Here is a 22,240-nt window from a genome sequence, read left to right on the forward strand (position 1 = left end):
CATGTAATATCCATTTTGAAATGAATGCATGTTTGTGCAGCGTATCATTGTTTCTGCTAGTCACTGAGACACCATACTGGTATTTATTTTTGTACATTGGAAAAAATGCTCACTACAAATTCTGATGGTCGTTTGTGGGAAAAAGTAGTATTTTCTATAATGACTTAAAACCAGCTAATTAGGTTAGAGCTGCATCATCTGTGTGCTGTGTAACCAATGAGTGCACGGGTCTCAGTGCATCTTGGAACTCAGCCAGAAACTGAATGATGTCTGAGAAGAGCTGTGTATGCTCAGGTGGGTGAGATTGTGTTGGTTAACATGTGAGGAAAAGCATACTTGATGGAGAATTTGTGAACAATTTTATTTCAAGAGATATTTATGTTTTTTCTACTTTTAGTTTATTATCAGTTATGGATACCAGAGAGCATTCACAGTTTTCTGAGATCTAGGAGCAAGCAGGGCCAGAGAATTCATAGTGTATAATTTAGGTAACCTTGCAAATGGACAATGAAGTGGGTATAGAGACACGATAGCCTCAGAAAGTCTGAGTGATTTTGACAGAAATTGTGTATCCCTTTATTAACTTGCTGTATAACTTGCTTGTACTGCATGGAAACTTGGAGCACCAAGCCAGATGGTAACAAAGCAGAAGTAGCCTGGGAGATCAGCAGAAGATATGAAAAGTGTGGTGATGGGGACATCTGCAGTCTGATATTTTGCTGTCCTCTTCCCGCAAAGCATGGTGATTTTGAGATGGGTAATTCTATGAAAGCTGAAGCTGAAATTCTTCTGAAACTTGATCAGAAAGTTTTATCTTTCAATACCAAAGATAACATGGTTCAACTGCTGAGACAGGTCACTCTGCTGCTTTGCTGTTACTTCATGTAGCTTCTTCTCACCCTAGTTCCATCTTTTGTAACAGGTTTTATAGGCTCTTTTCCTGTGTGAACTTCAACTCTTAACTCATGCATGGGAGTATTTAATCTTTCATTTAATGAGTATATTTACTTTGGATTTCTTTTTTTTTTTAAAAAAAAAAAAGTGGTATTGATTTCTCCTTGAAATTTGGGTTCTGGGACAAGTCACTTCTTGAGAAAATAGGCAGGTATGAGTAATATTTGACTGGGAGCAAGATCTAAGACCCCAAGCAGTGCTATGAGTATACTGATCAGTGTCTGTGAGAACATGGCTTAGTGGTCAGGGATGGTTTGACGTGTTCAGAATTGCCATGGGGACGTTTAGTGTAGCCTAATGTATCATATACTTATACCTTGCTCTTGAAAATAGGTAATTTCCACAACTACTTACAATAGCTGATATCTAAAACATAATTGCCACAATGTATAGTTAGATGAAGTGAATTTTGAATGTTTTTTTAAAATAAATGTTCTAGTGCCTACGTTGCAAGGAAATGTTAATCAAAGGCATATTTGAATTTTGAAACAACTACACTTGAAACTTGACTATAAGTGTTTTATTTATCTTGCTGTAGAGAGAACCTATTAGCCAACAAAATTAGCCAATAAGATTAGCCACCAATGTTCTGCTCTGAAACAGTGTTGAAGAATAATCGTAACAAGTAGCACATATTTTGCGGGGAGGGTTGCACACAAGAGAAACGTAACTCTTGTTCCGGAGTGTACAGTGTAAATGGATGAGAGATAAAGAGTAAGGAGAAAAATGGTGTTACATAAGGATGAAGCTCCTTTCTTGAGTTAACACAACAGTTATGTCAATAGTAGAGCTAGAAATTAGAAACCACTGGCAAACATCTATTTCCTGTGATCTCTTTTAAGATAATCTGCAGATTATCTTATTTGAATAGGTAACAACTACATTCAAAGCAGTTGTGATTTTATTTCTCGGTCACAAACAAAAAAAGAGGTGAAGAATATGTTACGAGTCATTTCTTCTGCTGCAATACCTGTGATTGCATAGGAGCGTGTTCAGTGACTTAATGGCGTTGGTTTTTTGCAATATCATTATGTTGTTTTTACACTTCTTGATCTGGAGGAGGGGAAAATTTTTGACCTTAAAAGTACTTAAGGAGGTAAAATTAAGAGCAACAAATCTACCTGCTGTAATCATGGGGAGAGGAATCATCACTAGACACCTTTTTTTGTAGTGGTTTTATCAATGCGAAAAGGCTACTATCGTAACTGTTAGGCTAAAAATGTAATTCAGCCTTGTATGTTACTAGTGAAAGTGAAAAGAACAAACAAAATACAGTGATCACCAGGTTAACCAGATATATTATAAATATTTGATAACAGGTGTAAATTATACATATAATATTACATAGATACATTTAATAATACTTGTATAATAATGCATATAAAAGAAGAGGAAAGAGTTGGGGAAAACTTAAACACTTAACAATATTTGTGATGTTTTGCAGAGCTGCTTTTGTCTTAACTGTTGTGACATTAAGAATAGTAGAAATAACTAGGTTCGTTGTTTGTACATTCAAATTGTGGGTTTTTATGTCCTGACATTTTTTCCTAGTACTTTCTGTCAAGAAGGTAGTTGGAGTGCGTCGCAATCACGGGGCACAGAAATAAACGATGAAATCAGACACAGATATTAAATGGCAGTATTTAGTACATAGTACTAATGTTGTACCAATGAAGTACTAAGTAGTAGTAATTTAAATGTACAAAATTATAGTCTCTAAAAGATAACTTAAATTAAATTTAAATTTATTTTATGTTAAATTTTCCTTATTCCTGAATTCTCATCTTTAATATGTTATATCTAGCCCCAAAGAAACATCTTAACTCCTACTAGGAAGATACAACCTACCTCACTGTGAATAGAGAGTTCTCTCTTTTTGTGCTGCCTAATGTGTCAGATCTTACACTTTTAACTTAAATAAATATATTTATATTTATATTTAAGACTAAAACTAATAACCTTTCTCACACCTTTTAAAAAACTAAATGCAAGTCTATAGGGTTTTCAATAATTTTCATTTAAAACTTTAAAATAATTTGCAGTACTTACTTTTTCTTTAGGCATTTCAGGATTGCTTTGTTTTTCAAGTATAGATGATATTTTTCACAGAGTTTGCAGCACTTTCTTGTATTAGACGTATATACTCTTTACCTTAGTATACAGGCCTGTTTCATGGGTCTGAACCCCAAGTATCTACATTTGCAGCTTATATTTACTTTGTTAAAAGGGCAAATCTTGGCTCTAAAATTCTAGGTCTCAGTATTAAAATATATATTATAGCTATAAAACTTATTTATATAATTTTCTTTTCCCTAATAGCCCAGAAGACAAAATTATTATTTGTTCAGTGCTATCTGATTATGCTGTATACAGCAATAACAGATGAGACTATGGTAAAATGTCAATGCATATACTAAAGGTCTGTTGTACGTAATGTCTTTTCTTCTCAGCAGCTATGTTCTATTGAATAGTAGGACTGCATTTTTATTTGAAATAAAGCAAAACAAGATGACTTCCATAGGATAGCAGCAGAAGCAGGCACTTGATCTGTCTTCCTACTGCTTCTCTGTGCATCCTGCCAGCAGCATTGGAAAAATTCCACTCTTTACATCTGAGGACCACTTCAACATAATAGGTACAAAACATTTCATTCCTGCTGCCAGAAGTACTGCAATTATCAGAAAGGGATTGGGAATTATAAGGACTCTTCAAAGTGGGTTAGTAATGTGGGTGGCAATCAAAGAAATGATTTAGTACTTGAGGGATTGCGTAATTAACCTGAGCAGAAATTGTGTTAAAAAAAAAAAAAGAGTGCGAGAGGAAAACGTATTCGTGTAGAATTCATGTAGTAAATTCCAGAAGACAATGTGAAAGGAAGGTCCAGCAAACATAGAAAACTGCTTTATTTCTCTTCCCTCCATGAGGTTTGGATCAGATTTTCCTCGTATTGTCATAGTCACTATACAAATAATTATTAATATACATAACTTTAAAATAAATATTCCATAGCTTTTTTATCAACATGCTAACTGAACTGAAAATGCTTTGTAGGGAAGCCAAAAACCAGAACAAAGCTTCAAAGGCTAAGTATCAACAATTTGTTTCAAGGAGTGAATCATTTTGACTTTATCTTTGGTTGGAAATTTGCAGTAGCTGTGCTGAATCTTGACTGCAGTTCGCTACGCTGTGTGACCAAGGCAGGGGGTTGGTCCCCCACCCTGCAAACCACTGTGTTTTGCAAATCTGTTTGGAAACAGTTTTCTACTCTCTGCATCAATGTAGTCTACTACTGCAGTTTCTTGCTGTAATGCAACTATTCATTTACTGAGGGAAACAGACCTCTTGAATTTCACCTTCAGCCTTTAATGAATATTTCTGATAAGTCATGCCTCTCTTGCATTAAAAATAGCAAAAGTAATTACACCCAAGGGAAACCTATGCCACAAAGGCAGAGGCATCTGAACTGAATATACAGGAGAGGGACTGGACCACAAGCAGTAACAATACAGTGTCGTGGTACTGAGTACACCACCACATACCACATGAGATGGGCAAATTCTCTTTTAGTAGTTCAGTAGTGCTGGGAGTGTAAGTACATTACAGGCATAGGCCAGCTTCTTTGCAGATTGTGCAAAAGCGAAGAAAAACTTTCTGTTTTCTTACATTATAACCTACCTGATGTGTAACCAGAAATAGAATTGGAACAGCAAGTAATAGTGCCAAAAGCATGAGCTAATGGTCTTATAAGGACAAAAATTTATTAGTCATTGCTTGAAAAAACATCCACAGTATTGTCTTTTGGCACACTCTAAAACAATTACCTCCTTCAAAAGTGCTGGAAATATCTGAGCTACAGATATCCTGATTTTTTTCTGTTGGGGCGATTAATATTACAAATATTAGATTTGAAAACAGAAGAGTTCCTAAATCTTAAAGACATCTTAAAGATGCTAGATAAGCATTTTTAAGGCTCAGCAAATAGACTGTGTATCTCATTGCAAACATTAGCTGTAAACTCTGCTCCTTCACCTTTGCTCCCCATGCATCCTTAATTTATGGTATTTGTTAATTTTTTTTGACTGGAAGGAAGATAGAAAGCTTTCTTTAAGCTCTGAAAAAAGTTATTTTGATTAAATTCAGCTTTAAGGATAAAGTAAACAACCATCTATGTAAACATGTAACATTAGATTACATTATTTACTTTAAATTTTTTTAAACAGCTGTCTTGGCAATGTTCATATTATGCTAATGTGAATTCCATAATTATTGCTAAATCATTTAATTACATTATTTATAAAAAAAAATCCGTAGCTACAGTTTGCTCTTATTCACTGTTTGAAATACATGTAAATCTGTACTAATGACTTGAAAGGATCAGATTTAGATATCTGCCTAAGGAAACAAAAGTTTTAACTAGATTATGTTGTTATTAGTGTTCGTCAGGTAATTAGCATGTTGAATCAAAAATGTGGTTCAGGCCAAAGCCATGGAGAGCTGAGACACAATAAACTTTTATAGCATTTTGACATGTATAATGTATACAGAACCAAGGATGAGATAAAACTCACTATTTTTGTTTCCCTTGTGCACATGCAGCATTTTATTTAAAGGAATCTGAAAAAAATGTTATCCATAAGTATTAAGATAGACTATTCTGTGACTTTTAATTGAATTCCTTAAATATGTTGTGATGCAGTGTGAGCAGAAGTCATTTAACTTGGAGCAACTAATAATTAAAAGGCAACCAGGTATTCATTTCAAACCTGCATGGTTCATAGCAATTACTTTCTCTAGTAGCAGGGTTTGGCTGATTCATTGCTATTGTTTATTAGCGGTGTAAGCTCACCATGGGCTATCTATCTTCTGTATTCTGCCCAGTATATCCAGATGGAAAAAGTCAAATTGAGCCCCAAGAAGCCTTCAATAGGGTCAATATTACAATATCTTTTTTGTTCTCTCTTTCTTGGAAGAATGTCTACAGCACACTTTCAGATGTTGCCAGCAGCTCAGCGGGAGAGCAAGGGGGAGACGGCAGCTTCCCCATTTTAAGACCTCTCAGCTGAAAGAGTTATAGAACTTTTTAATAATAGTCATCATTATCAATAACATTATTTTTATCCAGGCAGATAGATCAAACTATTGCATAAACAGAAGCTCTTTCTTTCAATGAAACTGTATCAACAGAAAGAGTATTACAGGTATATCTGAAGGAAAAAAACCCTACTGCTTTAGTATTTTTTCATTCAAAAAAGCAGATGATGCTGTCACTTCATCTAAAATTTGCTTTGAACTTTGGATTTGTTCAAACTTTTAATTAGAATGAAACTTAGAATGATTGTGCAATTTTGGGTCATGTTTTGAAGCCAAAAGGACTGGTTAGAAATGTGTCTATTAAGCTAAATCCTCCAGTTCTGTTCTGCTCTGTCGAAACTGTATTTTAGTAAGTGTCCAACAGACTTGGAATTAGTACTTCCAGATTGATGTAAATTCATTGCACATTTCATTTGGGCTTAAATGTGGCTTTGGAGCTATAACAGAAATGGTGCTGAAATAATAAAATATGGAGGCCATCTAGACTCAGAGTAGTATTTCACTAATAAAATCGTTTCAATCAAAAAATCCACCAGCCCAAACATATGGTCTCCAAAAAGATATATTGACTGTTCTCAGGTGTCCTAAATATTTTAAATTCTTTTTCAGAGCTATAATGTTATGAGGACTTTTTTTCACAATAGCTGTTATTAGAGTATCTGAAGAGTGTACCTAGGAAACTATTCAGGTGATCAGTGAGACATTTTTTTCTAATCGTACAGAGGAACTTTCAGACTCCATGGTAAGCATTAATAGTTTGGGAATGCACATGCTTTAAGGAACTTCTACATGCTGTTCACATTAATAGTTAAGAGCTTAGACAAATATTTAGCATTCATTTAAAGTAATATGTTATCTGATTAGGCAAATCACTGTATTTGTAGTCATTATGAACCGATGAGACCAGCAAAGGTTGTTATGTAGGGACTAAAATCTCTAACGTTTTATGGCACTGCATTTTCAGCTGTTTTACAACATTTTTATTCAGAAAATACTAGAAATAACGAGAATGTACAGACTAACCATTCCTTAGTTTTTGCCAACATGCAGCCATTTTCAATTCTTTTACCTGTTTTGAAGAGAAAAGCAGTAGTAAGCCACAGCTTCTAAAATGTTGATTTAGAAAGATTTGATTCAGAAGACACACCAAAGTCTCACAGTTCTGGTATTCTCTGGCCTACTTTATGTTAAACAAAAGAGGTCCACTGTCAGGGAGTGTTACTGAAACATGTACACGAGGATTCCACATTAATTCTCTTGAGTTTTTTAAAGGGAAGACTTTTTACTTGTATTTACATGTGCATTTAAACATTAAATGCTAATTACCCATGTGTCTTTTAAATTTTCTGATTTGTGCCAATGAATTAAAAAAAAATGCATGCAGAAATAGTTGATCAAATGCATATTTACCATGTCCAGCTTCATCCTTTTTAATGTTTTTTCTTTTCTTATCTAATAGCATAAAAATAGAGGTCTGCAGTCTTTGTGTTTCCAAAAATGTGATTTGTAATTCCACCAATTTAGGAGAAAATGTACTAAAACCAAATAACAAAGTAGTTGTACACTCTCCTTGTTATAGGCTTACATTAGGCATTTTCAGAGATAGGATGAAGAGTAGATTTCAGTGTCCCCCAAAAGAAAATGAGCATTGTTCCATTATTTTTATGAGCTTAGTCACACAGGCTCTATCTACACTGTCAAACCTAAACTCGAAGAGTAGGGAAAAAAAAGTATAATTGACATCAGTGTAACAATAAAGGGAAAATTGCTGATTTCCCGTTCAGTTGCAGTTTTCTTTGCAAGTCATATGAAATCAAACTTACTTTATATTTTATTATGTAGTCGTCATTCGTTTCTCCAGTACTTAAAAGCCATTTTTTCTAGTTGTGGATCTTTTGTTGACGTTCAGAACAGGCTGTGCCAGATTCACTTTCTGCTCTTGGAATCTGTTCTTGAACAACTCTCAGTTAACACTGCTGCCCATAGAGATATGCATTGTACTTGTTATTTCAAATATGTGGATTGATTTGCTGTGCTTACACAGTATTGGTGACTGCATCATTATGGGCAAGAGAGGGGAGCAAAGGGAAGGCATGACTGATAACTCGGGCTGAGGCTTCTTTTTTAGTGTTGAGTCTGAGTTGCTGTTTGTCTTCCAGCCTGGGTAATGAGCTAAGTGTGAAATCATTGCACTCCCTTACCAGAGGTAAGACAAGTGTCATGTCCTTGTGTCTCTAGATGTGCCATAAAACCAGATTTAATCCCCTTTACTTTTGTGAAATTAATTACTTTCCTCTATTGCCAAATACAAGATGATGTGAGTATTTCACTGGAAGTTTGAAATTCTGTTACCATTCATAAGGAATGATGACTTGTTTCAGTTAATATTTTAGAACAGCTGTTTTTTTGTTACAAATATTCTTTGAACTTGCTTTTCTAGAAAGGGTTTTTTTTGTTTGTTTGTTAGTTTTTTATTTTATTTTTTCAGGGTTTCTGTTTGTTTACATAATTTTATCAGGGTTCTTTTGTGTGTGACAGGAACTATAATTGTACTATTCTTCATGCTATGAATACGTGCCACATACCAGCCTCCGTCTCTCTCTCTGATCTTCCAAGCAGTGTCCCTACAGACTTCATCCAAAAGGGTACACGGAGGAATTACCATGGCTATGTTAAGTTCTTAAAGGGAAACACAGAAAGCAGGTTACTGCCTTTTCTATTTCTTTTTTTATTCCTTCATGGAAAAGAAACCTTCTTCTTTTCAGGTTTTGAGTACAGGCTTCCCAGTTTGCTTTCCCTGAAATGCTAAGTCAGGGTGATGATACTGAACTTTCGGGGCCTTGTCAGACTCCCAAGAGTCCAGCATATTCACAGATTTCCATTTATATGTTTACATCCAGCCTAACTTGGTGTTCAGTCTACTTCCAAATGTCAGAGTACAGTTTAGTAAAGCCTGTCATTGAAAACGTTGTATTTCTGAATTCATTTATGTACTGAGGGTAAGGTTGAATCAATGACTGTATAATGTACTCCAAAGTGTAATACTAGTTTGCTTAAGTTACTAACGTATTCTTTAGCGAAAGCTTTCTGCTGGCAACAACTGCATGTGGGATTTTTTTCTATTCTTTATCGAGTTGGGATATGCGTAAGTTTGCTTAGGATGGTGTTGATCTTTTAGATACCTTAACACAGACAGGTCTCACACTTAGCTTTCCCTTTGCTGGTGCTGCAGGGTGGGTGACTGAGCTGTCTGAGATGCTACTGTAAGAGTCGTCTTCTGAATGCTGAACTTTGAATCTGCCTGGAAGTGTGTATTAACTCAAATATCGGGTTCATCCCTAGTGCTATGCTAGAATATCTTAGCATAAACAGACATGATTATTTATTAATACAGCTTCAGATATGAGGATTCTGCTGGATACACTGTAAAACTTTTATTATAACTTATTAGTGGGGGCAGAAGGACTGCTGGGTGTAGCCAGCTATTTGAGTCTTTGTTTCCTTGTGTAAGGTTATTACTCTTTGTTCTACAGACATTCATCATGTATTTGATTAAAAAAAAACCAAACAAACAAAACCCCAAAAAAACAAATTCCAAGACTGAGAGGTCTTACATAGCTGTGGTTTTACAAAACAGCTACAGTGTAAGTATTATGCAAGTCCATGAAGCACTTTGTCTATAAAAACTTCTGTGTTTTTTCTCAAGCAGAAAGAGGAGAAGGTGTTATATCCGTATAATGAAGGTGGGAAACTGCAGGATATTGCGGATGCTAAAAGCTTATATGGGTTCAAACAGAAATAAGCATGTTCATGGTAGATAAATATGTCAAGTTATACTTAATGCAAAATCTTTTAAGAAGTCCTTGAGTTAGAAATTGTTTGAGACTGGGATACGATTCTACAGAAATATTTCTGTGTGACTTTTCTATTCTTGTGTTCTTGCCTGGGCACCTGCTTTTTGTAATTTTTCACAATATTGTACTAAGTAGACCACTTGTCTCTCCTAGTACAGCTCTTCCTTTAAGTTCTTTTTGCAATTTTTTGGCTTACGCAACTTTATAAACATGTTTCTAGCCTAAATTTGGTTTCATCTCTCCTTGACCTGGAAGCTGTATTCACTGGGGATGTGTCATGGTTTAACCCCAGCCAAGTAAATAAACCCCACGCAGCCGTTCGCTCATCTCCCCCTCCGGTGGGATGGGGGAGAGAATCGGGAGGGCACAAGTAGGAAAACTCCCGGGTTGAGATAAAAACAGTTTAATAATTGAAATAAAATGAAGTAGAACAGTAAGAATAACAATGAGAACAACAACAATAACAGAATACACAAAGCAGGCGATGCACAATGCAACTGCTCGCCGACCGCCTGTCACGAACGGGGGCGAGGCCCCCCCCCCCCCCCCGGTTTTTATACTGCGCATGACGTCACATGGTATAGAATACCCCATTGGCCAGCTGGGTCCACCACCCCGGCTGTGCTCCCCCCTCCCGGTGCAAGGACCACCCAGCAACAGCCAAAGCATCAATGGGCCATCAACGCTCCTTTCACACTAAACCCAAAACATAGCACACCCCCAAGCTACTGGGAAGAAAGTTAACCCTGTCCCAGCTGGAACCAGGACAATATACACCCCTTATTCTATACCATCTACATCATGCCCAAGTCTCACATTTTCCAATACATTCCAACTAGTCATCACCACTTTTCCTGCCTTTTTTGTATATACACACACAGAGATATCATTCCTTTAGTCCATGGGCCATCCCTCTAAAATATCTGTTGAGTTCATTTAGTCCATGACTTCGGGTTCCATCTGCCATAACAGTCTTGCAGGGCAGGAGAGATGGTGGGTGGTGTTGGGCTGTTGCATGCTGAGGCCAGTTCTGGGCGCTCGTCCGGTTCTATCATCGTTGCACTTTGCTCAGTTTCATCGGAGTTCATTCTACATTAATCTGGGTGATTCTTACTATAATACTGTTAATATGGTATATGGTAACCATAGAAGTGATGACATACAGTATTATATAGTAATTAACATCATACAATTCAGTTCATTGGCTATTTTCACCCAAAATTAAATCCCCTTGAGGTACACACCAGAATTCCCCATCCTTTCACATCACCTACCAATTGCACCCAGGTCCTTGAGCAAAAGCAATCCCACGGATGGGTTTTCCCTTGCCAGCGGCAGGAGTAACCCAGACTGTCTTCCCCAGCATATTTCTCATATGCACGACAGGGACTTTATCCCCCTCTACAGTACGTAAGGGTTTTGATTGGGCAGGGCCAGCTCCAGTGACAGATCCCCTAGTGTTGACTAAGCAGGTGGCCTTTGCTAAATGTGTGTCCCAATGCTTGAATGTCCCACCACCCATTGCCCTCAGCGTAGTCTTTAGCAGCCCATTGTATCGTTCGATTTTCCCGGAGGCTGGTGCATGGTAGGGGATGTGATAGACCCACTCAATGCCGTGCTCTTTGGCCCAGGTGTCTATGAGGGTGTTTCGGAAATGAGTCCCGTTGTCTGACTCAATTCTTTCTGGAGTGCCATGTCGCCACAGGACTTGCTTTTCGAGGCCCAGAATAGTGTTCCGGGCAGTAGCATGGGGCACAGGATATGTTTCCAGCCGTCCTGTGGTTACTTCCACCATGGTGAGCACATAGCGCCTGCCTTGTCGGGTCTGTGGGAGTGTGATATAATCAATCTGCCAGGCCTCCCCATATTTGTATTTCAACCATCGTCCTCCATTCCAAAGAGGCTTTACTCGCTTGGCTTGTTTGATTGCAGCGCATGTTTCACATTCGTGGATAACGTGCAATAGTGTCCATGGTCAAGTCCACCCCTCGATCACGAGCCCATGTATATGTTGCATCTCTTCCTTGGTGGCCTGAAGTGTCATGGGCCCACCGAGCTATAAATAACTCACCCTTATGTTGCCAGTCCAGATCTACCTGAGCTACTTCAATCTTAGCAGCCTGGTCCACCTGCTGGTTGTTTTGATGTTCTTCAGTGGCCCGACTCTTGGGTACGTGAGCATCTACGTGACCTACTTTTACTGTCAGGTTCTCTACCCGGGCAGCCATATCTTGCCACAATGCGGCAGCCCAGATGGGTTTACCGCTGCGCTGCCGGTTGTTCTGCTTCCACTGCTGCAACCACCCCCACAGGGCATTTGCCACCATCCATGAGTCAGTATAGAGATAAAGTACTGGCCATTTTTCTCGTTCAGCAATGTCCAAGGCCAGCTGGATGGCTTTCACCTCTGCAAACTGGCTCGATTCACCTTCTCCTTCAGCAGTTTCTGCCACCTGGCGTATAGGACTCCATACAGCAGCTTTCCACCTCCGATGCTTTCCTACAAGGCGACAGGACCCATCAGTGAACAGGGCATATTGCTTCTCGTTTTCTGGTAGTTTATTATACAGTGGGGCTTCTTCAGCACGTGTCACCTCCTCCTCTGGGGATATTCCAAAATCTTTGCCCTCTGGCCAGTTCGTGATCACCTCCAAGATTCCTGGGCGACTGGGGTTTCCTATTTGGGCCCGTTGTGTGATCAGTGCGACCCACTTACTCCACGTAGCATCGGTTGCATGATGCGTAGAGGGGACCCTCCCTTTGAACATCCAGCCCAGCACCGGCAGTCGGGGTGCCAGGAGGAGCTGTGCTTCAGTACCAAGCACTTCCGAAGCAGCTCGAATCCCTTCATATGCTGCCAATATCTCCTTCTCAGTTGGGGTGTAACGGGCCTGGGATCCTCTGTATCCCCGACTCCAGAACCCTAAGGGTCGACCTCGAGTGTTCCCTGGTGCTTTCTGCCAGAGGCTCCAGGTAGGACCATTCTCCCCGGCTGCGGTGTAGAGCACATTCTTCACATCTTGTCCTGCCCGGACTGGCCCAAGGGCTACTGCCTGAACTATCTCCTGTTTAATTTGTTCAAATGCTTGTCGTTGCTCAGGGCCCCATTTGAAGTCGTTCTTCCTGGTCACGTGATAGAGAGGGCTTACGATTTGACTGTAATTTGGAATATGCATTCTCCAAAAGCCCACAATGCCTAAGAAAGCTTGTGTTTCCTTTTTGCTAGTTGGTGGGGACATGGCTGTTATTTTGTTGATCACATCCATTGGGATCTGACGACGTCCATCTTGCCATTTTATTCCTAAAAACTGGATCTCCTGTGCAGGTCCCTTGACCTTACTTTGTTTTATGGCAAAGCTGGCCTTCAGAAGGATTTGGACTATTCTCTCCCCTTTCTCAAAAACTTCTTCTGCTGTGTTGCCCCATACGATGATGTCATCAATGTATTGCAGGTGTTCTGGAGCCTCACCCTGTTCCAGTGCGGTGTGGATCAGTCCATGGCAAATGGTAGGGCTGTGTTTCCACCCCTGGGGCAGTCGGTTCCAGGTGTACTGGACGCCCCTCCAAGTGAAAGCAAACTGTGGCCTGCACTCTGCCGCCAGAGGGATGGAGAAGAACGCATTAGCGATATCAATGGTGGCGTACCACTTGGCTGCCTTTGACTTCATCTGGATCTTTGGATAACTGCTTGTTGTCCAGGTCATCATAAATCAGTTCCAGCATGGCTAATTCCCTCAGGTACCGGATACCTCTCTCCATGGTGGTCCACTTGCCTGGGTGGCATATAACATCTTCCTTGAAGGGGTACCTTTCCTTCACACCTGACAGGAGTTGCCTCCAGAGGCTGAGGACTTGTGCCCCTTGTCCAATTGCTTTGTCAATGCCCCCTTCCCTAGAAAGGGATCCCAGCTGCTTGGCTTCCCTACCCTCTAATTCCAGGTTACTGGCCCCGTTATCCCAGCATCGGAGCAGCCGGGTGACAATGTGCTCGCCTGGACGATGGCTGAAGTCTTTTCGCATATCTCGCAGCTCAGCCAGGGATAGGGATCGGGTGGTCACCATCTCATTTACGGGTTCTGCCTCCTCCTCCTCCTGTTCTCGTGATCGCCCTGGTTCATTTTCATCCCTTACTAAACGAGCTGATTTCCTTGTGCATTTTCTTTTTTGTATAGGGGTGACTGATACCGGCACGGGTTGGTTCTCTATCGCAGGGACAGGAGTAGCTGCCATGCCTGCCGTGGGGGTGGGGTAGCCGCTGTGCTTGCCGTGGGGGGTGGGGTAGCCACAGGGCCTGTTGCTTTGTCATCAGCTGCAGAGACGTTTCCTTCCCCTTGGGGGTTCTGAGTGGTGTTAAACAGGGCTTGGGGCCAGGCCCCAGCACATTGTAGTGATTTGTGTCTCCCTGGAATGGCCAGGGTGACAGCATACTTCTTCCAAATATTCTACTAACTTTTCAGGATTCTGCACTTGTTCAGGGGTGAATTTCCAGAACACTGGGGGTGCCCATCGTCCTAGGCATTTGCCCATGCTATCCCACTCGCCCTGCCACTCATAACTATCCAGCCTTGGGGCAGATCTCTGGATGACATTCTTAAATTGCTTACTAACCTTGGATAAAACCACAACAATATTCCCAAGGAGTACCAATAGCTGTATCTTAACTACCCAGGGATGTTCAAGGTACTGACAAGTTATTTTAACACAGGAGATGCCATCATAGAGGAAGGTAGCGAGGGTGACATTCTCCATTTCCTCCATAAAAAATCTCTCAGAGGAAAAGGTATAATTGCTAATGGTCTCCATGAGGTGGTACCTGAAATACAGTAACGGCTTCATTACAAATCCCAAATACCAAATAACCCCCAATGCCAGCGTTTTAGTAACAAACCTCCCAGGCAAAACATCATTAATCACTGCAGAGCACAGCAGACTACAAAACCCAACTCCAATCTTTAACAGGTACAGCAAAAACATGGTGCAGAACAAATTAGTATGTTAACAGATATAAATTCCTTAATATGCTCTAATTAATCTGTCGTTATCTCAACCCTTCACTGCCCCATGTTGGGCGCCAAAAAGGACTGTCGTGTTTTAACCCCAGCCAAGTAAATAAACTCCACGCAGCCACTCGCTCATTCCCCCTCCCCCCGCCCCCCTCCGGTGGAATGGGGGAGAGAATCGGGAGGGCACAAGTAGGAAAGCTCCCGAGTTGAGACAAAAACAGTTTAATAATTGAAATAAAACGAAGTAGAACAGTAAGAATAACAATGAGAACAACAACAATAACAGAATATACAAAGCAGAAGACCCGCAATGCAACTGCTCGCCGACCGCCGACCGCGTGTCATGAACGGGGGCGAGGCCCCCCCCCCTCACCTGGTTCTTATACTGAGCATGATGTCCCATGGTATAGAATACCCCATTGGCCAGCTGAGTCCACCACCCCGGCTGTGCTCCCCCTCCCGGTGCAAGCATCACCCAGCAACAGCCAAAGCATCAATGGGCCATCAACGCTCCTTTCACACCGAACCCAAAACACAGCACACCCCCCAAGCTACTGGGAAGAAAGTTAACTCTGTCCCAGCTGGAACCAGGACAGGATAGGAGCGGGACAGAGGGACACACTTTAGAGAAGTTAGCTGAGGCAAATGCAAAAGATACGACCATGGATGACTGAAGCTGGTGCTTATGCACCTGAGAACAGGGTCTTAGCCTGATTTTATGCATCTTAAACTGTAGAGGGAAATACTGGCTCTCTCACTGTTGATAGGGACCTCCCTTGTATTTTTTGTTAGCTCTGTCGTGGTTCAGGATTTACAGGCAAAGACTTGGTGGGGAAAAAGCTTCATTTGTGTCCTTAGTTATACTGAACATTCATTTTTGTCAACAAAAGACTAGTAACTCTACAAGAAATAATGAGCTGAGACGACGGGAAGGTAAATAGTTTGACAGCTTGTCTTAAAGATTCCCGTATTAATTATAGCAAGTGAACAATTTCTTGTAGGATTAGAGATGCAGTCGTAAGATATTAGAGCTACTAACATAGCATGTTTGCCAGTTCCTTACTTAAAGGCAAGAGTAGCCTCTTTGAGATAGATCTGATTACTATTTTATTGTTAATTACATGTTTCTTATTCTGGCTTGCATGTACAGTGCAAAATTTATCCATGTCAAACTTTGCAGGTTTTTGGAATTGCTTCAAAAATAATGAAATTAAGACATTTTGATTGCACTTATTTGTAATTAAAGAATACCACTTAATTTTGTTCCTTTCTTCAGTAATTTTTTTTAGTTCAAAGTAAGAAAGCAAAAATTTGTGCTAGTCTCATGACCTGACTTGATTTTGGCTGATTTAAAATCAAGATCAGTATCTGTCTGTAACTATTCGTTTTCTAGAAAACTGCCACCAAACGGTTAAATCAAATCTCATAGCTGCACACTGCTGCAGTGTAGTACTAAACAGTAATATATGGATTATAACTATTCCATCTCAGAAGTAATATCACAGCTAAGTACCATTTCCATTTTGCTTATGCAGCTTTTTTGAGAGGTACTAGCCTGTACAGCAGCAAGTCATTTTAAAAAAGAAATTTTACTCATAAATCCATGTGAAACTTTGAAGAACATACAAAATTGAAAATGACTGGACATTTTAGGAAAAATTATAATTTTGAAGTTCTGTGAACTTAAAAGTTTATGAATCTTTAAGAATATATTACTTTTTTTCTGAAAAGCAATTTGCTTCTTTATTCAAGAGTTGGAAAAAAGCACAACAACTGTCTGTGGTGGATTGAGTGCACCTAGTGGTTTATATATTCATTGAACATCAGTACCTTACTGCATTGTTTCCTGCTGCCTTTAAACAGGAGGAAAAACAAACCCGGTGAAACATTTATTGGAAGGAGATAATAAAACTCTCAACAGATTACATACGCATTTGTGGATGTGTATCACATAATCACACAAAGAGAAGCACTGCGAAAAGTGTTTGTGACTAATTGTAAATACTCTTTTCAGAGAAGTTTAGGGATACAATTAAGAAGTAAAAGAAACTCTTACTTTCCTTGTCATGTTTTAGTCTTATTATTGCCAAGTTAGATTCTTATAATGAGATCCTGGCATCCAGTAAGAAATACGGAGTTTTGAGTACTGGTCTGATCGAGTTAGGATATTCACCTACAAAAGTGCCTTAGTAGAGGAGGTAAAAACCAGACATGACTTGTAAGTACAACTCAAAATAACGGAAATATTATGCCAGCATAGGCTGCTTGTGATAATCACAAGAAGTTGTCTTGGACAAGATTCTCAGTTATTTTAAACAGGGGCTGCAGTTTGACCTCAGTGGAAAAGCAATACTTTATGCTAGCTCTATATTTTTAAGCAATTTAATATAAGAGTTTGATAACATTGAGAAATGGGGTTAATTGTAGGATATCTTTGCAATGCAAATTGTTTGCAACTTCAGTGTCTTCCTTTGTTTTTCCAATTTTTTTTCTTTTTTATTGGGGGTGGGTAGTATTTATGTCCTTTTGACCTCCTTACTTTGATAGTACTGATTCATTCTCCATACACTGGTGGTTGCAGAATTTCTGAGTCTAAATGCACTTTGGTAAGAGTTTTTTTCAGCAGTGCATAACTTAATCTAACCTCTGTCTACAACAAGGAGCTTTACATTTTCTCTAACAGTTTAATATGCTGTGCACTCCTAGAGAGAGACAACGGGGAGGAAAGTTGTCTCCAAATAGTAATCTTCAGTCTCATTTACTTATGGTTCTATCTTACAAGTGTCACACAAATCATACTCATGTTTAATCTTAGTGAAGTGGGACTAAAAACTCGTGTAATGTTACTATAGATCTTACATACTGTATAAATTTAAAAGTTATGTGTAAAAACTTGTGCATGCAGTCTTTCTCACAAATGCTCCTAGAGCTTTAGGCATTAACTCAAATGTTTTGTCAGCTTCTTGTGAGATGTGCTCTTACATGGCTGGCTTTTCTTTCCTAGCTTTCTTTACGCTGTTCTTTTGCTCTCAGGAATTATGTTTACAACATTCATCCACTGATTCACTTTGGCTTCTTCAACTTCTATGCTGTATTGCTCAAGTGTATCCAGAGTGCAATCACTGTTTTATTTTGCACTCCCATCTTAAAATCTAATGATCTTGCCTCATTGCCTACACTTAGTAAATACTGCCTGGCAAGTTGTCAGCATGAAGCAAGCCTTGGTTACTTCATGTTTGCTTTTCTTCTTCCCAATGGCTGTTTGTCAGCTCCTGCACAGGTACTTTATTTCATTTGTGACCTCTTTGGAGTGTGGAGTTTCCACTTCCACATGTCCTCTTCGATGAGCTTCTAACCATTTTTTTTTGTTGTTTTCATTTGTACTCTTTGGTGGATACTATTTATAGCATTTAATTAGCAGGAAATTAACATTAAAATTATCTAACAAAATTAAATACAAATTTCAGATTTAACTACAGATCTAGCATTTTCCTTTTGGCTTCATTTTATTCTCATTCTTTAGTTTTCTGTGACTAATCCAAACTTGAAAGCTCTTGAAGCAGAGAGAACTGTATTATTTTGATTGTCTGTAAAACATCTCAAGCATCAATGGCATTCTCTAAAGATTTGGATTTTTCTGGTAAGAGGGAAGTATATCCCTGATTACTTTCTACCATCTTTTCAGTTATATATTTCTACACTCAAATATTCAAGTTGTTATTTTAGATATCTTGAGAAGACCTTTTGAAATAGAGATTTTAAAAAAAAAAAGTTTAGTCTTAAAAGTTAGTGCATTGATAAGCAAGAACTCAACAGCAGTAGTATTTATTTGCTTTAGCAAAGATCTGTGATCTTCCTACAGTCATACTATACTGATTTTTTCATTGAATCTGTTCTTGTAGTTAGGTACTCAGCAAGGAGGCAGCTTAGGTGAGTTAGTCAGCCCCTTTGAGTTAAGTGATTTAGGAGCACTGGTGCATTTGAGTGCTTGACTGTTTACTAATTGGAATGTTCATAGTTAACATTCTTTTCTCAAATCTACTGAAAGACTTGGGTGTCTACGTAAAAATTTAAAAGAACAAGAAAAAGCAAAATAATTGTGAATCATAATTCTAATTCTTTTGTTGATTTCTTTTTTTTTTTATTTGGTAAATTGCTGTTAGCTAGTTTTAGTTTATAAACATATCCCTGCTGTTTTGAGCTTGAAGCCTCAGGATATTGCTGGTAGGGGAGAAGTGGGCATCTCTGCAGAGCTCAAATCCAGTTAATGGCTAAAGAGCTCCTCAGGCTATAAAAGGATGTCTCCCCTCTCTTGTACACGTGAATCAAGTCCTGTTTTATTCCAGAACTGAAAAATGGACATATTCTGCATCACTAGAGCAGCTTTTTCGTTTCTAAATATTCTCTCTCTTACTTCCATAGGAAGTGCATTGTGAAATGGAGGCTATTTTTTTCAACCCGCTTTTTTTCTTTTTTTTTTTAACTACAATTTCACTGTGTTCGTTGCCAGTTCTCTGTAACTTCTTAATCTTATTTGAATTTTTCCTTCTGGGACAAAAAAGCAGAAGAAAATAACGGTGAACAGAATGGCGGTGGGAATGAATCAGGACAGATAAACTGTGTTGTTATGTCAGAGCCATTTCGTGCTGGTTTTATGTTTTACAAATGGGTGGGTCACAAAAAAATTCTGATGTCTACTACACATTTGCCCAGAGGGCAAGAGATAAACTCTGTAGTCCTTTAAATTCAAGGGCAGTTCATAACAGGCTTTCCTGTTACTCTTGAGAAAATTTTTGCAGTCAGAAGGACAGTTTGAATGGATGCAAATTTTCTCATCACCAGGGTCTGCCATTTTATGACACAGGTGTGCTGCATAATTACAGCTATATCCTCACAGCATCCGTGGAATATCACCTTTAATGTATCTGTCTCAAAATAATAAACACGAGGTTTTGTTTCTCTAGAATTACATTTCATGGAGTACATTTATTTTGTAGTGTGGAACAGGGACAATCTTTGTTGCACAAGAGGCCTAAAGCAAAGAAGCCATCATTTGTGACTGGTTCTGCAGGAAAAAATACATAAAATGATAAGAATTTTATGTATGTCTTAAAATAACATTAAAATACATTTTTTGTTATTGTATTCTCTTCTTTACTGGGAATTTGATATTGGAAAATGTGAGTGAATTTTATTAAGGTAAGGAAGATTTAGTATATTATTTGGATAATCTCCATGAGATTTATCCATAGCTAATTGTGCAATAACCACATCAGCGGTCACGTGCGATGTTGGTTTCTAAGGTCCTGAATGATTATAGGTACCCTTTTGGGGGGCTATCATGATAGCAAATAGAAGAAAAGAAAAATTAGGTTTTGCTGGAATAAGCCAATTGCAAGAGAAACCAATTTTTCTTCTTGGCATTTTAATATAGCTCTTATTAAGAAATGTGAAGCAACCAAATATTATCACTTACTATTATCTAATACTGTAATATAGGCCAATGTACTGTCACCTGCACAAGCTATCCACTGCTCCTGTGTTGAGCATCCTTATGGATATGTCCTTCCTTTCTCACTTGCCTGCAGCTGTTTAATGGCTCTTTTTTTGTTTCTTTGCTTGCCAAGGAGTTTCTTTGGTTTATGGTGCATCAATCCATTCTGTAGCTGTTATAGTTTATTAAAAGATTACATACTGAATTCCATGAGAAGGTTCAGTAGTATGTTTAGCCATATGTAGGCAGACCCTAATATTTACACAAATCCATGCTAAACTTGCAGAGGGGTGCTTAAATTTCAGGCTTAGTGCCCAGAACTTGACTGTCTTTTCCTTGTTCCTTTAGATTCATTGTTTCATTTTGAGAAGTTTCCTCAGCCTTGGTTTGCATATGTAAAGTAAGGTGATAATGTGAGTTCTTTCTCTGTAAACTGTCTTTCTTGTTACGAATTTTGCATTGTCTTAGTAAAGATGTGGTTTATCTGCCTTTATTCTGAAATTTCCAAGAGTAGTCATATGCTGTACCCTGGAGGAGATGTTTGGGATCTGACAGTTACCAGAGTTCAACTGTACCTTTCAACTTCTAGACTAATATTTTAAATCTTGATTCTTTGGGGGAATTAATGTCTGTCTTTTAAGGGTATAATTTTTTTTTATTCTTTATTGGAGAAAAATCAAGATGCTAAAATAGAAACTGAAATGTAACATGGTATTGGGCTTTGAATAGTGAACAAATGAGTAGTTGTTTTGCTCTTGGAGAGAAAAAGTATTGTAAATTTTTTTCAAAACTGTTTGAAAGCTCTCTTTCTATCATGGTTATCTGCATGTTTGCTGTTTTTAAGAGAAGGAAGGCACTGAACTGAATTGTTGCATATGAATTTTTATGAATTTTATATTACACAACTCTTAGCTACAGTATGAGCAGCAGAAGCTAAAGTGCTCTTTCATTCTACAGTGTTTTTGCTTTCATTATTTTACTGTTTACCACTGGCCACATAAGTGAGTTACTGGTTTGACCGAATAAAGAGTCGCTGCCTTCAGTAATGACTTTCACTTTTTTTGCAGGTAACATATGCCTTATACTCCTCAAAAATAGGCTTACTTTGAAATCAATAGTATTAGGACCAAATTATTGAAAGCAGGAAGTAGAAAATAAAGTCTCAAAAGGGTAAGAAGGATTGATTCAGTGGCACAATTGGAGGCATCTAGTTTCATTTCAGATATGCTTGGGTGCCCCCTCCAGCTCTCCCTCCAGAATGTCACAGATCTCCCATAAGGACCCCAAGCAATGGCACAAGCTTCTTATTGATGCACCAAAGTTAGCCAGTAACATTTCAGCTGCTGATCACTTTATGTATATCCTGTGAGGATATAAAGAATAAAGATCAGTTCTTAAATGTGTGCTTACTTCCTGTGGTGTGTGTTGTAGTTACCTGTAGATTGTGAAGGCAGTTGTCCAACTAGGTACTGAGTGAAATGCAGTTTTCAGGAAGGGCTTTTAATTGTTGTATGACAAATTTTCGCTACCTAGTAAAGGCACCATTGGTTGCATGTCCTATAAAAAATTGAGAAGAAAAAGGAATCTGGAAGACTAAAAGAAGATCTAACATTGTAGAAACTACAAAAAGAAATATAGGAAGTAGAGGAAATCTTGGAATAAAGTGCATAAGTTAATAAATGCGTGTAACTTTGGAAACCAACCCACTTTCCCTCTTTTCTTGCACCAAATGCTATTTCAGGATTGCTTCAGAGGATCTCAGATCTTAAGGCAAATATTCATAAAGGGAGATAATGCAGTCTAATACAAGAGGGAAGTTGCTTCTCAGTACCTTATTTATATTA

General features: G+C 38.7%; 1 protein-coding gene across 1 annotated transcript in view; it reads left to right on the forward strand.

Annotated features, from left to right (window-relative positions):
* Positions 1–22,240, forward strand: part of PRR16 (proline rich 16) — a 162,004-nt gene that overhangs the window by 86,358 nt on the left and 53,406 nt on the right.

Source organism: Calonectris borealis, chromosome Z (assembly GCF_964195595.1).
Source record: "Calonectris borealis chromosome Z, bCalBor7.hap1.2, whole genome shotgun sequence".
Taxonomy (NCBI): domain Eukaryota; kingdom Metazoa; phylum Chordata; class Aves; order Procellariiformes; family Procellariidae; genus Calonectris; species Calonectris borealis.